At 37.0% G+C, this 17,172-nt stretch overlaps 1 protein-coding gene across 6 annotated transcripts in view; it reads left to right on the forward strand.

Annotated features, from left to right (window-relative positions):
• The window catches only part of LOC106085290 (leupaxin), a 198,971-nt gene that overhangs the window by 95,110 nt on the left and 86,689 nt on the right, over positions 1 to 17,172 (forward strand). The window contains exon 1 of one of the 6 annotated variants that reach the window (XM_013249478.2): positions 5,913 to 5,971. The exons of the other annotated variants lie outside the window; for them this stretch is intronic. The gene's annotated coding sequence lies outside the window, so the exon portion shown is untranslated. Of the gene's footprint in view, positions 1 to 5,912; positions 5,972 to 17,172 lie in introns of those variants that run through there. 6 annotated transcript variants of the gene reach the window in all.

Below are 17,172 nucleotides of genomic sequence, written 5' to 3' on the forward strand. Positions count from 1 at the left end.
TAACTTTTTACTTTATGAATACGGCGGAAAATGTATGATTTTTTAGCAAAAAATTACTGCTGTCCCATTTTCAGACTTTCTTACTAACAAATATCTCTGAGTGTATCTCTCATTGTTGCATACTAAACCAATAACATTCTACAGGAAGAAAGAACTACACGTCAGCACCCATATCGTACAGATGGCAGTTCTATCAGACATTAATCCTCGTCTTTTCTATTTGTTATCCCACTTCATCCCTAAGCGATGTTTTTGTCATGTTTTTGTTACGAATTCCATCTTTGACTGTCTATGCGTGTGAATGGTTGTTGCATTCTAAATTTAGTCAATGTCAAATGATTCATCGTCAGAACAGAACAACAGCCAGTATCAGGCAGTAGTAGCAGCCAACAACCCATTGACACATTGAAAATGACACACATACGTATTCACTTGCACTCCCACCATATACTAGACTTTCACGGACGAAAGAGAAATACCAGAGGGTGTATTTTGCTTATTTTATTGGCCGAAATGTTGTATGCTCAACAACCCTATGGTTCAGTGTTACCAATGCAGGAAATTTGTTCTACCTTTTCAACACTTCTACCAACTTAGCGCCAGCCGACCAAAACAAATGTGAGTACTATAACGCGTAACTGTGAATCGAGCATACACTGAAAGAAAGATTAAGATCCAAACGTGCTGTTATCACTTAAGGCTTTATCGCACTACATGTTCTTGTCTTAAGATATGTCAATTTTTATGTATCATTGATATTTCATGTGTGTCAAAATTGCCATTTGCATACGATTAAACATTTTTGCTATCACACTAGTATGTTATTTTTGTATGACATCACCTAAAAATGTAAGCAAATCTGATTATTTTATGCGTAAAATTGTTAAAGCTGTGAAAACAATTTAATTTGGGGTTGCTTTCATTCAACTGACAACAGCTGATTTCTTTATGTTTTTGTCAGAAGGTATGGAGCACCGCTCTAATCGAAAAACAAACAGTGCTATTTTCATATGTTAGTTTCATTCGTATCACACTATGTGTACAACTTTAACAACAGCAAAATTTAACATGTCATAAGACAAGAACATATAGTGCGATGGAGCCTTTATATGCGGTATTGAAAGTGAATTAAAACCGTTTCTATACAAAAAAAAAATACTGAATGGTATGGATGATTAACCGTTTAGTACCGTTTGGCATTGAATAAACTAATACCAAAAGGTATTGATGACGTACCGGCTGTTTCATCAGGGTATATGTGGAAGCTATATGAAAATTCGAACGTATTTACTGTGTGTGAGACTTTCATGCGAGTTAAATGTTCCAATAAATATATCGGAACTGGCTGGCCAGAGTCTTATATACTCTGCATTTGGCAAGATCTTTGCACGGTTTTTCTTTATATGCAGACTGGGTCTGATCAAAAAATATTCGTTAATTTAAATATTCTCAAAAAGTATTTATTTATCAATAACTATCTTGTCCCCTTTCAAATAATACTGTCATCGTCCTTCCGTTTGTAACTCATCGAAGTAATGATATGAAACCAAACAAAGTATACGAGGTCTGATCAAAACAAATAATTTTAAATATTTTCAAAAAGTATTTATTTATGCATCTAAAACTATCTTGTTCCCTTCAAAAAATACCCCTCAAATATTTTTCTGTTTTTTCCGTCCTCGAAACACTACTGCAACGTGCTTTTTGGTTACACAAAAATTAATACCAAAACACGACTAACCTTTTTATCTGTCAAAAACAAACTGACAATCCAAAGTGGCTGATATTGCTGATCGTATGTGGGAGCTATATCAGGTTAAAGACCGACTTTGAGATAAGCATTCTATTCAGATGTTAGTGGACATCGGGTACATAGTAGATAACAGTACTTAACAGTGGGTCTACATATCATCCGTTTGGGTTTTACGAACAAATGAACAAAGTTATAATTTCCTATATCTGAGGGCGTTATAAAAGGGTTGTTTTAAGTAATACATAGAAATTTATTACCCGGATCGTTGTTATGTGGTTGAGAGATTTTGAATTTTGAGGTATATCTAAAATACATTAAGAAATTTCATCACTTCTTTTTAGAGAAATAAAAAACACCATAAACATATGTTACTTAGCTTATGCAATTTCATATTCAAAAGAAGTTTCAATTACAATTCAAAATTTGTTTTTGCTATTACTTTCAGAATTTACCAAAATCGCTTTAGCCTCCTATCCGACCAAATCCTATAACTTTTCAATCTAGCCGACCAAATTTGGTAGATAAAGCCGAAAACGGCAACCCTAAATATGCATAAATTACTGAGAGCGCTCGTTGGAGCGCAAACAACATATTTTTCCTTATTTGTGTTTTTATGTCACTCTGACTGATCTCTCATCTAATCGCTTTATTAACAAACCTTCTCTTTTCTATCTTAAAAATGCGGGTAGAATTGGTGCTACTCATTGAAAAGAGAAAAATGCTCAATGTGCACTGTGGCTAATTTGTCGTTATTATTAGAAAAATATCAGTGCACCTCAAATCTAAGAAATTTATTTCTCCCATTACAATATTACACAAAATCCTTCCACAAGTTTGATAGCTAAGCGATGAATTTTCAGTTTTGGAAACACCAATATCACAATAGGGGCTTAAACCTGTTTGAGAACCATTTGTGTCCATTATGCGATATGAGAGAGAGAGAGAGAGAGAATTTTCCATATTCTTGCCGAATGTCCCATACTAAGAGGCCAGCGAACATTTTTCTTCAACAAACCAACCTTGACAGAACCGGAACTAATTAGAATCTTAGATGGAAGAGAGATGACCGACTGGAGAAAAACAAGATATTTATGTAGTAGAATATATAACTTATATAAACATTTTAGGACGAGACATGGGGGTCAATCCCATCCCAAAATCCTTCACCTTCTGGCCAATAATTAAAGGTCTTTGGGAGTATAATAGGAGTACTATTTCCCAATGCTGACCGACCGGAATAATAAGGAACTCACAAAAAAGTATTTTGAAAAGAAGAAAATACAAATTTGATATTCCCCAAAAAAACTCCACATATTGACAAGCGGGCCGATTTGGACAAAATGAAGAGACTCAGAGTACGAATCATTCAGGAAGGGACTTTTAAACTATTGTTATTTCTAAAAACAATATTACGGCACTTGCTATCTAAGTAGTGTTAGTCAAGTGTAGTTTTTCTTTTGGCAACTCACCCAAAACTTTCAGTCAATATAACTTTGCTTTGATGTGATGCGATGAGCCTTTCAAAATTTGAGTGCCATTTGGAACATACTACCTCATATGCTTTGTGGGATATTTGCGTTAATTTTCCATTTAATTGCCACTAAGGATTTGATTTCAACGTGATTGAGCCTTCGTTTATGGAAATTTTACCTTAAATCATTTCGGGTAGTTATTCTTTGGATAAAAATACAGTTATAAATCGTTCTTACATACGAAAATCATCAAATGCTATACATTCATACAGCACACTGCAGAGGCAAAAACAACTGCCATCGTCTTTCCGTTCCAATAAAACTTTTAAATTCTTTGTCATTTTAAGCCGGTTTAGTTATGCATGTCTGTTAAATTACACAACAGCATTTAAGAATAAAGCTATCGATTTAAAACTTAATACATATAGATTTTTGGTCCATGATAGATCTCCCGAGTGTAATTCTTGAGAGCAAAGACGGTTTATTTTTCATTTGATCTCAATTAAATTTGGATGTATCAAGTTTTTGATTTTCGACACAGCTTAATCAATGCATTTTTAATCCTACACGCCAAAAAATAATGAAATATATAAAACATACATTTCTATTTTATTGGAAAGTACTACTTTAATAGTAGCAGTTATATATTTCCCTCCACTGTTGTTATTGTAGCAGTGTGTTGTACACAGAGGCGGCAGCCCTTGCCAATAAAGAAATCCATCAGGTCAATCCGGTACGTACAACCGGATGCCATGGGATTCCCTTCACTGTTGAACGTTAGCCGTGAATTTACGGTACATTTTCTCTTTCATGCGTTAAATCTAAAATGTGTTGTTTACAGCTAAATACGCTTTGTAACACATAAATATGATTCGTTTACCTCATGTGTCTCTTCATAACTTTTTGCTTTGCTTGTAGCATATGGAACATAACTGATAACAAAACTTTCAGAGCCGTAGTTATAAAAATTTGGAACAGATTTGCCGAAATATGAACTCTTCTGCCGAAGTCCATCCAAATCGGTTCAGAAGCTTATAATGATATCGCCCAAAATCAAGTTATATAGGTTATATAAAAACCCTATTTGTTTTTATTGTGCATCATAAAATACAAATAATCTTTGAAAGTGTTTTAACTATGCATACATGATGTCATGTTGCAACATTAATTTGAGTTCGTTATTCACTTATAAATAATAATAAAAAATATGCAGTTGGTGAACTAGTTGACCTTTTGTTGTTAATACTATTTTTATTTTAAACTGACTCGAGGCCAAATAATTTTTATTAATGAGTATACATATAAAGAAAAAGCAGATGAAATTTCCAATATAATGTGTGTGTGGAACAAAGGACATCATTTGAGCAAAATTCTTGCATGAATTTATCATACAAAGTAATCCGCTCCAATACCACTATGGACATACACCTAAGCCAGTAATTGTGCGCTTTAAAAACTAAAAAAGCCTCGAAAAAGAAAATCTAAGTTAGGAATTTCGTGCTACTTACAAAATCCTTAATTGTTTTCCATACCACCTCCCTAAGTTGTTCCATGAAAAATTTGTCTGACTTGCTTATAGCCTTCGGATAATATAAGGATACTATTCCATAAAATTTGAACGTAATTTGTAGATATCAAGAAGTCATACGATACAAGGGACCCAGTCTATTGTATAGAAACATTCTCCAAAACAAACGATTTATACGGTATACTTGGAGTTGGGTGAGGCTTTAGCCGGTCTCATTACATGGTAGTATTCCCTATTTGGGCTATTAAAAATAATTTTGAGTTATCAGATAAAAGTATGTTGCGCCATTCCTTTTGCAGGCAGCTGAAAATGTCATATTTGAATATTTCGAATATATCAACCTTTGTTGAATAATCTATTTTGACAATATAGGCATCCTTCTTTTTCATAAACTTTCAAGAATTTCTGTTTTTTGAATAAGTGAAGTAAGAACATTATTATTTAAAATTTTATTTCCATTTCACAGCATTTTCCGTCAGAGTTTTTTAAGCCGTAAGCAATTCAGACACTTTTTGATAGTAATTTCCCTAGGTTTAAAGTAGAAAAACTAAAATTAAAATAAAATATTTGACCTTTTCTTTGAGTTTTCTTGCGAAATATCAGAACATTGTTTGACAATTTCGTAACGGGAATTGTGTTAACAGTGTATATGCAATAAAAAATGTTGCTTTTATCTTACGCGCTTTAGAATCCTTTATCTATCCGCCGTATCTATTTTTTTTTAACATAACTCTATATATATGTTTTACTTATAATTCACAATATTCCTTTAAAAGATTGCTGTAATCTGTAACATGGTTAGGTATTGTTTTGTATAGGTGTCAAAATGACACAATATAAAATTGTCTTGGCAACACTGTGCGTGTTGAGATCCCCTCACATAAAATCCATGAAAATAAATTGAGTCAAATGGAAACAGCTGTGGTAGCAGCAGTAGCCTCGGCAATTGAGTAAGAAAAAATATGTATGAGAAACATAAGGAAAGCGGCAAAGAGCACCAACAAGAAGAGTGGTACTCGTAATTTGTAAATACATATGTTCAATGTTGTGCTACTCTTGGGGTTTGTCGATCTGAGATCTTTGCCGCTCTTGCAGCATCATTTGTTTTCGTTGTCATTTAGTCTCAAAGATTTTGCGAGCGATTTTGTCACGTTAACGTTTGTTCGGCGCGTAAAAACCTCCAAGTGTATGTGCGTGCGTGTGAATTTTTCTTTAAATGTAGAAGAAAATTTATGAAATCAGTGAAAAATTACGAAATATTATAAGAAATCAAAATAACAAAAAAATTTTTTTAATAAGCAGATAGAGTGGCGTTAACGGCGGCATTTTTTTGTGAAAATGAAATTGAATTTGACCAATACAAAAAAGAAAATGAAAACAATTTATATTGTTTTTGTATACACGAAAACAATTTTTATTATTGTTTGGCTCAATTTCGTATATTTAGTCGTAGAAACAAACAAAGATCCCAATGAAAATAGGCAAAATCGGCATTTTTATGACAGGTTTTTTATTCTCGCGCTCAGCCGATCGAGATCGACGGACATTTGTTATGACAACTATCTGAATTTGGCGTTTAAGTTTTTTTGTTGCGTTTGACCGCCAATGAAAATGGCAGCGTTCACGCAATGCGTATGCAATAGACTAACTGAATTTCTGATTGCTCTGGGTGCATTGCGGGGACAGGGGGGAAGGGGATAAAAAGGGGTTCGATGTAAGTGGATGTGTACGTGCCCACTTTTGACTTCTGCTTGTTTACGGTCCATCTTGTTGTATGATTTCAATAATATTTGCTTGATTTACTTCGTTTTTAAATTACAAACATAGTCTTTGGCTCACTATTAGGTATATATAACTAATGTCACATTGTTGATGTTGGTCATTTACAGTTATACATGGTTTACAACAGTTCGTATTCTGTTCGGGTCAATGAAACCGCTTTGTTGTCCTGCGACTTTTATAATTTGTGCCATATTCAATTGACCCTCAATGGGGAATGTTTGAAAAGTAATTTACTCATGTGGACTACCAAAATGTCATACCAAATCAAAGGCCACAAGGATCCCGTTGTAATAGAAGTAGTTAGAAAGGAATATATGAGACACATTTGTATAGGAAAATTTTAATTCAACAAATAAACATCCCATATAAATTATACTCGTGTGTTATTTTTTTTTTGTACTAGAGTTGTTGTAGTTGTACTGGATAGATTAACAGTGCAACGTTGCACTGCATAATTTGCATATGTGAACAAAAGAAATACAACCCGTGTATCTGTAGTCTCCAATTCCTTGCTCGACACTTGAGGAAGGAAAAATTTATTAATATCCATTTTGTGAAATGATTACATTGAAAGGTGCATCGCTTCCGGTGTGAAGGTGAAGAACCCCGTCTAACAAATACCATCTTAACTTAAAAGATGTATGCGTGTCAGTGATGGAAAAGTCTGTACCATAGTCCTTTTTCAGCATTTTTTCGATCCGAGGAGTACCGTAGGTCGGTACCCGCGACTGATTTAGTACATTTTAAAGCACAGCATCAACACTAAATGTCTTGGCTCATCTGATCAATTAGCCCAATTTTAAAAATTTTCATTGTTTTCGACAAAATTTGCTAATTTTATTGTTATTTAAAGGTTTTAAGCCATCCAGATACTTGGCCCCGAAAATGGATATTGGATTCGTGCTCTACTCTTAATTACCTTTTATGTGAGTCCTGAATTGCCGTGGTCAGTAAATAAGTCCGGACCCACAGTGCTCTACTCTCTTTGGGACCAAGTGTTGGTCCCAAAAGTGAATACCAAATTTGTTTTCTACTCCAAATTATCTTTCAATTAAGTCCCATATTTTGCTGAACAGTTTAAATTTCGGTTTGGGTGTGGGGTGATCCCGCAGGTACCCATCCCAAATCTGGATACCAAATTTTTGTTTTAAGGTCGCTATAAGAGTACAAACAAAATTTTGCTGGAATCCCACCACCATTTCTGAGGTTTGGCATTTTCGAAAATTAGGGTTAGGGGAAGGGATGATCCAAGTCGGTTCATAATCCTGAATTAACTTCTTGAACCTCTAGAGGTATCACTTCCAACAACTGTGCCGCACATTCCAAATCGGCACATAACCAGATATAGTACCCATATAAACCGATCTCCTGATTTTACTTCTTAAGCTGCTATCCGATTTGGCCGAAATTTTGAACGTGGCCTTTTGTTTTGACTTCCAAACACTGTTACAAATATAATCCATATAGCCTTATGTAGCACCCATATAAACCAATCTGGCGATTTGACTTCCTGAACCTGTAGTGGGCTCAATTATTTTTCAATTTGTCTGAAATTTTGAAGGTTGAATTTTTGTATGACTCTAACAGCCATGAAAAATAACTAGCCACTTGCGATCCATGGTGAATGGAATAAACATCACTCTGCCTAATGAATGTTACCGTAATTTCCCAATTTTATCGCGTATGCTTATTATGCATATGTTCAAAATTTTCAATATTGCGAAGCTTCAGATTCGTCAAATGCAGTACTTACTGTGCATGCAGTTTAAAACTCTTTCCTATTCATATGATTGGTCTTGTGTGTTCTTTAATTTCGCTGCGCTCTCTTTCGTAGTTGTTAATTGAAGTTAATTCGCCGAAGAATTTTCAGACGACCGCCATAAGCCACTTTAATCAATGACTTCCATTAACATTCCACTTCCCCACAACGATCCTCATAAAGATGTTCATCACTGATGATAATTGTCCATTATTTATGACAATTTGGTAGATTTTTTGTTTTCATAACTTCGTTAAAACGTTAACCAGCGTAAATCAACACTGATCATAATAAGTGAGCTGATGCCTATGATGGCTATGGTGATGCCATTGATTAATTATCGAAAGCCAATCCCGTGGGATGATAAGGGGAGTGTTCTTGTAATTATAACAGTCTAATAAATAAATTATGATAATGAATTATTTGCTTGTGTCAAAGTTCATTTTGATAGTGTGAGTATGTGAGTAAAGCAAATTCAAACTTTCGATTGCAATGAACGACCATTGGGCGTCATACTGCAGATATGCAATTAGAAAAATGAAACAATGAATGAGTTCACTCCTTAAAATGTTCCTTGTTTCTTATTAGTCCATTTAAAAAATCGTTTAATCAAAGCGATCGAAGATTTGAATACCATTGACCAACATCAGCATTAATATGGTCTTTCCACGACAATGAAGGTCACCCCAAATTCTTTGCATAAACAACAATCTCCAATCTTTCATAAGCAACAATAAAAACAGGGACACAAGAGCAACGTAAAACGTTTTTCCTTATATCTATGCACTTGGACTTCAGGGGATTAACGCACAAACCCTTAGCATTTGCGCAAACATAAATCCAAGACAGGTCATGGTTCAGCTCCCTAACTTGGTCCTCCAGACTTTCCTTAGGGCCTGTACATTAGCGGCATACATGTGCGCCTTTCAAAATGCGAGCTGGTCTGGCAGGTCGCAACCATATAAAGAAACTAGAATATACACAACATGTAACCCTGGGGCATCCCTCGATTAACAGACAAGGGACTAGACACCAATTGCTTTGGAACCACCGATTGTGTACACAGAGATATGCGTGATTAACGAACCGACAGACAAAGACGAGAAATGAAACAAATGTTTTGACATTACCGCCAACATAGTGTGATCGACAGTATTGAATACCTTCGAATGGTCGAGGAGAACAACCAAGTCCAATTCGTCATTCTGCAAGTTATTTCTAACATCCTCCACGACATCTAGTATATCACTTATATAGCTACATCCGGATCGGATGCCTGACTACTTCTTATATAAAAGAGAGTTTTTAATTAATATACGAAAACGTCTGTCTATACATTATCTTCACAAAAACTTTGGATAGAAAACACAAAGTAGACATGGGCTAAAACTCCCTGCAATTCTATATATCCTGAGTTTACTGTATATAACCTGAGTGCACCGAAAATGAGCCTCTAGTCAAAAACTGTAAAATATTTGGGTAATGTGTGGAAGAATATATTGTAAAAGTGCCATAGAAGTCCCATCGAATCCAACTGCGTAAGTTACTGGCCTAAGCAACACCAAGTTTCGACAGATGCAATCTGGCAACTCGTTGGAAAGTTTGAAATTTTTTGTAAATGCAAATTTTTCCATGAACATTCCATTAAGAAACAGGGGCAATCTTCTCACATAGCAATGAGTGCTGTCGATTCTAATTTAAGCTCAATGATAAGGGACCTATTTTTTATAGTCAAGTTCAATGTTCTCGCCAGGATTCCAACCCAAGCGCTGACATTTTCTAGCATAATCTTACTCGAAACGTTTTGACTTACGACCATCATTTGTGTGGTTTACAGTGACTTGAAAAAATAAATTTGACAAATAAATGGACGTAACTCGTGAACATTTTTGTTCGACCATTATTCACAACTTTCGGCGTAGATTATCATGACAAGAGTGCATTTGGAGATGAAGCACCATTCTATAGTATTGTGAAAAACTAGTTTAATGAATTCAGTCGTAGCCGACTCTCGCTCATAGTCGAATTCCATGAAGGTCGTCCAAAAACGATCGTTGTACCAGAGAAGTTTGATGCCGTACCTGAACTCATAATGCAAGATTGTCATGTGACATACCGTGAGATAGTAACATCCTTGGGCATTTTTCCCCCAGCATACATTCGATATTTCGTTTGATTGCGCAGATTTTGAAAAAATACGGTCGCGGTTCTTAAAACAACGTTTACAAGATCGCCTCTGGTGGCGAATCGTTGATCTATGCAACAAACAAACAAACCAACAATCGACTGTGTGGGTCTTCGAAGTCGAACCAAATCTAACGAAAGTTGTTCGTGAAAGAAGCACTGCGAAATGAATGGTCGCCTGTTTCTTCGGCAAAACTGGTCATGTGGCGACTGTTCCGCTGAGTGGTACACCACAATTTGATTGCCTCGAGCAAAATTTCCACCATGACATTGCGAGCTCTCACACATCGGCCCAAATCAGCGCCTTTTTGAACGACCAAAACGTCGAATTGATGGTCCATCCGCTGTACAGTCTGACTTGGCATCTAATGGCTTCTTTTTATTCCAGCACATTAAGAAAAAAATTTGTGGTCAATTATTTTGACACCAGAAAATGCTGTTGAAGCATTCAATCAATATGTTTTGAAGGTGTCTCAATCAGAGTGGAAAAAAATACTTCTAATTAATGTAGGACGGTTGGAATTGTAAATAGGTCAAATCGGTCCATGTTTAAATTTAGCTCCCATATCAACCGATCTCCCGATCTTGAGCATCTAGAGGGCACCATTCTTAAAAATGGCATCAATACAAAATATGTTTTAAAGATAGTTATGAAGTTTAAAAAAAGTATTATGTAATCTTCAGCTCTTCTCTAGCGACATATAGGCGGGTTCTTCGAGATAAGGCCAAGAGCTGCACGATTCTGAGGTCAAACCTTAACGTGAAGAGATATTTCGCTTTGCTGTCATTGGCTAGAACAAGAGTCTAGTTTGTCGTGTCCGCCATGACAGATCACTAGTCAAGCTAATAGACTAAATGTTGCATATATGATGACTCCCAATATATAACATACAGGGTGTGCCACTTTAGGTTTTCATTTCTCTTCATTTTATCTTCCTAAAACGTAAGATTTTCTACGTTTAAAGTCTACAAATCTTTGAGTTTATAAATGAATTTGTTGTAACCAAAAACATCGACAGATACCTTTGTTTCCGCGTAGTGTCTTTGAGTTTGTAGGAATATATGAATGGCGGGTTTTGTCACTTTTCTGGCAATGAAATGCAAACGTAGGCCGCAATTAGAAAAATCAGCCACATAAACTCGATTTATTCACACATCCAACTATTTCTGAACATACGCGGATTTTTTTGTCGCTATCACTGTAGTTGTTTTATTTTGTTTTTAAGTTTTTTTATTTGAGATTTGGCATTGGCACCTTCCCTCGCAGCCAAAACACACAGGTGTTCCATGTTATAATTCCCTCACAAAGTAAGAACAAGAGAGAAAAAAGCGAAATGCTCGATAACATTTTTGTTTATACTACTGGGATATAAAAAATCCATAACTGTATAAACGCACATTAGCGTGTATCGACATTAAGTTTTGTTGTTTGTTTATTACCACAAACATTTCTCATCAAGGGCTCGTAGAAAGTTTATTTTTATACTCTCCACGAAAGGTTGGCATATTTATCTACCCATGAAATACTAATCTAAAAAGTCATAACGTTTTTATGCCCTCCACCATAGGATAGGGGTATATTAATTTCGTCATTCTGTTTGTAACTCCTCGAAATATTCGAATAAGACCCCATATATTAATGTTCTTCCTGACATTTTAAGTCGATTTAGCCATGTCCGTCCGTCCGTCTGTTTGTCGAAAGCACGCTAACTTTCGAAGGAGTAAAGCCAGCCGCACAATTTTTATCCGATTTGGCTGACATTTTGTACAACGTCTCCTACCACGACCTCCAACATACGTGTCAAATATGGTCTGAATTGGTCTTTAACATGATACAGCTCCCATATAAACCGATCTCCCTACTTTACTTCATGAGCCCCTAAAAGGCAAAATTCTTATTCGATTTGGTTGAAATTTTACACATAGACTTCTACAGTGGTCTTCTTTTATCTTTTATTTGTCTAAAAAGAGATATCGGGAAAGAAGTCGACAAATGCGATGCATGGTGGAGGGTATATAAGATTCGGCCGGGCCGAACTTAGCACGCTTTTACTTGTTTCTGTTCGTCCTGACACTCAGATTCGATTTAGCCAATTCAGTCCGTATGTCTGCCGAAATCACGATAGTGATAAAAAAATAAATCGCTTGAAATTTTGCAAATATTTACATATACATATGTTTTGAAATAAGTTTTTTTTTGTTGTATATAAAGTGAGTGATATGCCAAGCATACGTCGCACAGTGGAATGGGATCGAAAAAAACAAGTAAAAAATCTGCCGTTTGAGAACGGGCGGAGATAACTCTTTAAACTTTTGAATAGTTAGAGCTGAAGAAATCGGACCACAAATGAAGATTTGGCATCCCAAACAAGTTGTGCGTCGCACAGTGGTTCAGGGCCGTTTTTAACTGGCCAAAAATCTGTAACTGAAAGAAATTTTTTAATCATTACTTTTTTATTCGATAGATAACACATGAAGCTTTCTTTCAGTTTAAAATCATTAAAGTCAATTCAGTAGTTATTGAGAAATTTGATTTAAAAGTTTAAGTTGTGATCCTTTTTACAAAACGCATTCTGTTCCCTTAAAATTTGCCTTTAACCAATAAAAATAACAGCCAATGACTCCACTCACAAAAAAAAAATTGCCATGTATCGTTTATAGTTTGCGCGAAATCGTAATTTCGTTCCGCACAAAACTTCAATTTGATTTTTTTAAAATACCACGGTAGCGCAGCATGTCCGCCTATGAAGCTGAACGCCTGGGTTCAAATACTGACGGGAACACCAGAAAAATGTTTCAGCGATGGTTATCCCCTTCTAATGCTGGCGACATTTGTGATGTACTGTACCATCTGGTATGGCAGCCCTGTAAAACTTCTCCACAAAGAGATGTCGCACTGCGGCACACCGTTCAGGCTCGGCTATAAAAAGGAGGCCCCTTATCATTGAGATTAAACTTGAATTGGACAGCACTCAGTGATATGTGAGAAGTTTGCCCTGTTCCTTAATGGAATGTTCACGGGCAAATTTGCAATAAGTCACTATAAAATTCCTGTCTGGATACCATAAAATGTTTATAAATAGTAAATATAGTGGTGGGTTGGTAGGCGGGGTGTGCCCAGAGGAATCAAGTATTTTGGGATACTTGATGGTCGGTATCGCTACTCCATCGACTATCACATTTAGCTCATTATTCTCCTAAAGATTTGGTGGCACATTTCTTCAGATCACTTGCAAGATCGTTGAGGTAGACGTTTAACCTATCGAAGCTGTTAGCAATGGTGGGTTTGTACGATGCCATGATCGTACAAACATCCATAATACGTGACCCAGCGTTTCAGGCTTGGCTTCCTGGAAGGACCTGTTGACGATCTCCTCAATTAGTTTGTCATGGCTGAGCGTGTCTAATTGTTTCGATAGTTTCAGTGCCACGAAGACAGCCCTATGGCATGGCCTAGGCTGATTGAAGCAATGGCAAATTTGTGCGGTGATGGCGTGCAAAGCAGTTGTGCTATGCAGTCTTCGAAATATGTGGGTACTGTTGAGAGAAGTGAGATCGGTCTGTACGACGTACGGTCGTACGAATCGGCTTCGGTAGCGGTATCACTTTGCCCATATTCCAGACATCGGGTACTATAAAAGTGTTCAAAGACAGTTTGAGTACAGTTGTAAGGAACTCGACTCCAGGTAGATCCAACGCCTTGGATGACTTGGCGGAACGGATGACATTTGAAACTTCATCCACGGTAAATTGTGACGGCCGTCCATCGGCTCGGCGACCACGGATACGACGAATGGCTCCCCTCCTATCCGGGATGCCCAATAAATTGACAGTTAAACAACCTAGCGCATCTCTTCTGGTCGATCACGGCTACGTTGGCAAAAGTGACTGAGGTCGTGTCATTTCTTCTTTCGGGGTTCGAGAGTGACTCAGCAGTAGACCACAGTTTGCCTAAATCGATACCTAAGTTACATTACTTCAAGTGGTCCAGCCACAAATTCCGCTTATATTCGTCAAATACCTTATTTATTTCCAATTTTAGCTCGCTGATTCTGGCGTTATTGGGGTCCATGCAACGAATCCCATCACGCTCGTCTGCGAGTAACACTGCCTGCGCTGGGAAATTGGGCCACACTTGGGGTATGCGACCGGCAGATATAAAGCGAGCGACTGGTGCATTAATAATTTTTCGGAATTTCCTCTCAGCGACTAGCACATCTGAGGGGGTGTCAGCTCACTTAAGTCGACCCGATTGGCATTTTTCTGATCGATAAACGTGCGGCGCTTAGAGGTTATGAAGTCGTGTGGTCCGTCGATGGTGAGTAATATGAGGAGGTGATCTGATCCGAAAGAAATGACCGCTTGCCAGGATACGTCACTCGTGCAGAATGCCCACAGTGCAGAACGTGAAGCCTTCAATATAATCTGCAATAGCTATGCCGCGCTGGTTGTTATCTACGAGAATGCCATGAAACGTGAAGCGCATTTAAGTCTCATAGAATCAGGCGCTTATAGCCAGACAGTAGGCCACCGATGTCGGGAACGTAAACTTGGCCGTTAATTGGGTCACAACAACCAACCGGCGATATGTACATGTTGTATAGCTTTATCTCGGCAATACCGAGCTTGGCTGCTATCCCCATACATTCCCTGTAGAGGTCACTAGCGCCAGGCGCAGGCGAGTGGTGTATCCCCACTTCAGCACATTGTATCCATGATAACCGTGCAGGCTGCAGTTGTTGGTCCGCTTTGTCTCCTGGATCGCTGATACCAATATGTTCTTCCGACTCAAAAAATCTACAATCTTGTCGGAGACCATTACAAGAAAGATACACTTCCCGGCGCTGGCCCGGCAATATTGGGCTGGGGTATTGCTGTAGTGTATGTTGCTCCACGAGGGGTCAGGAGGGTCAAATAATCCGACGACGATGACGCCTTGCGAACCACCGCTGTCTATGTTAGCACCTTGCAGCATATTCAGTGCGGCAATGCTCCCGTATTGAAGTAAGGCCAGACCAAGATCGAAAATGCTCTCACACCATGCTCCGGTTACACCTCACCGGTTCTGGCAAACCGAACAGAGCCTGGCTCCGAGGTTCTCTGCAATCCCAGCAAGGAGCGTGCGGAGAAGGCACTCCGGGGTGTGCTTCTCCCATGACGAAAAAAGGACGAACAGGTACATTGAGGCGCCAGCCTTTGCCAATGAAGGCCTCCATTGGGCCAATCCGGTACGTACAACCGGCTAACATGGGATTGCATTTTTATTTTTAAAGTTTGGCCAGTGAAATTAAATCCTGTACCACCGTGTGTCGTCTGAATCAATCGATGATACATGCTGGGCGTCCAAAATATGGGTATTCCTTGTTGTTATTTTGCCTCACTATTCCCATAAGCAGGTAATAAAACGAAGTTTTGTTTGGTCTGTTAAAGTAACCCAAAAACACGAATCTGCCAAACCAAGTTTGGGGAAGGATAGCTGTGGGGCTGCCCACCCCATAACCCCAAAACAGATATAAGGATTAAGAGTATGGAAAAATGTACAGCCATTTAGATACGAATGTGACTTCCAAATTGAATTAAGTGTTTGGCCAGTCTTTTTTTCTTCCTCAAGCAGACATTGTGGGACTTAATGAAAGGCTTATGGAAACAGATTTCAATTAACATCAAAAATGAAATGACCGAAATAAACCGAAAACTCGGAGATAAATAAACCTTAACCCAGATTTCGAAACATTCGAAAATGGAGCTTTTAAAGAAAGGTTTAAGTTTTTGAGATTTTTTAAAAACCGGTTATTCTTATAAAAGAAAAGCCTTTAAAACTTTATAAAGGATATGCATATTCTTTTTAGTTTCTAAAGGAAATTGTGTCGCTTAAATTTTTCTGAAGAAAAAATTTGTATAAAATTTTCTGAAAAGACAAAATTGAAATGAAATTTCTCTTAAAAAAATTTCGATCAAATATATAAAAATTTATTTTTTTTCAATGCTAAATTTTCATGAAAATTTCTTCAGGTAAATTTTCTCAAAAGGCAAACTTTTTTGAAAGCTTGCCAAACAAAAAATTTCGGTGAAACTGTTCCAAACAACTAATTTTAATCAGATTTTCTCTAAAGGCTGGTACTATGTTCGCTTTCCGCTATTACTTTTTGTAGATAATGGATTTTAAAGCAAACATCTTGCTGATTTCATTCAGTTGGACATTCCCTCATTACTTTTGGTAAAATTGGAATAAAATAATTGTTTTGTCATTGAGTTGCTTGTAGTGTTTAAAAAATCAATCGCAAAAACATGGGGTTTCAACTGTGCAAAATGAACATAGTACCAGCCTTAAAGGCAAAATGTTGATGGAATTTTCTCATCTGAGAGAATTTCCGTATATTTTTTCGAAGGCATTTCTAAGACGAACCCCAAGGGAATATTTTCACAAGACCAATTTTCAAGACAAGAAATGAACCATTAGTACCATTAGAAACCGATTATTTTTGGCAAGAAACCGATTTATCCAAAATCCGAAAAATCCCAATTGAAAAAAAACAGGGTTATATAATTTAAATGATCTTTCTATCCAAACCCTCCGAGTGAACATTTGGTAGCATCAAAATCTTATTGGATTGAAATAAAAGCGCTTGGAAGCAGTTTGTCCACAGACATGCATATAACACTTATGCAGTACGGTATTTAACTAAATGCTTTT

The sequence above is a fragment of the Stomoxys calcitrans genome, chromosome 3, assembly GCF_963082655.1.
Source record: "Stomoxys calcitrans chromosome 3, idStoCalc2.1, whole genome shotgun sequence".
In the NCBI taxonomy this organism is placed as follows: domain Eukaryota; kingdom Metazoa; phylum Arthropoda; class Insecta; order Diptera; family Muscidae; genus Stomoxys; species Stomoxys calcitrans.